Source organism: Elephantulus edwardii, unplaced genomic scaffold (genome assembly GCF_000299155.1).
Source record: "Elephantulus edwardii isolate Elephantulus edwardi_28Jun2011 unplaced genomic scaffold, EleEdw1.0 scaffold00057, whole genome shotgun sequence".
Taxonomy (NCBI): Eukaryota; Metazoa; Chordata; class Mammalia; order Macroscelidea; family Macroscelididae; genus Elephantulus; species Elephantulus edwardii.
Genome location: NW_006399807.1, coordinates 3333378 through 3334018, shown reverse-complemented (window position 1 = coordinate 3334018; position 641 = coordinate 3333378).

Genomic DNA, 641 nt, shown 5'->3' with positions numbered 1-641 from the left:
ACTAAGGGTGACAGAAGAAGAATTGATGCCTTTGAATTGTGGTGCTGAAGAAGAGCATTGGACCATGGACTGCCAAGAGAATACAGCAAGTAATTGTGGATTTAGACTTTAGCCTCTCTATCAGTGAGAAAATAATTTTTTGTTCTTTAAAGCCACATACCTTATGTTATTTTGTAATAGTGACATTAGGAGGCGAAGAAAAGCTATTCTTCTGCTGTTATGAATTGTGAGTGGCTTCCTGTTTGAAGCTATTATAAGAAACACTGCCATGTGTATAAGCCTTTATGTCAACAAGTATTCCTTTCCATTCTCTGGAAATAACACCTATGGATTGTTCTGCTAGATTTTATATTATCAATGTATGTTTCATTTTATAAGAAGGCTCACAAAGAGTTTCCCTGTATGTTTGTATGATTTTATATTCCCACTAGGAAGATATGAGGTTATATGTTTGTATTGCTAAACATCATTGTCCACATTTGGGATGTCTAGTCTTTAAGTTCAACATTCTAATTGATATGCAATGGTATCTCTTTTTAATTTTTATTTCTCTTATGAATAATAATACTGATTTCAAACTGTTGTTAACTCTTAAAACATAAGTTGTATGGTTTAAATACTTGCTCTTTTAAAAATGTTTT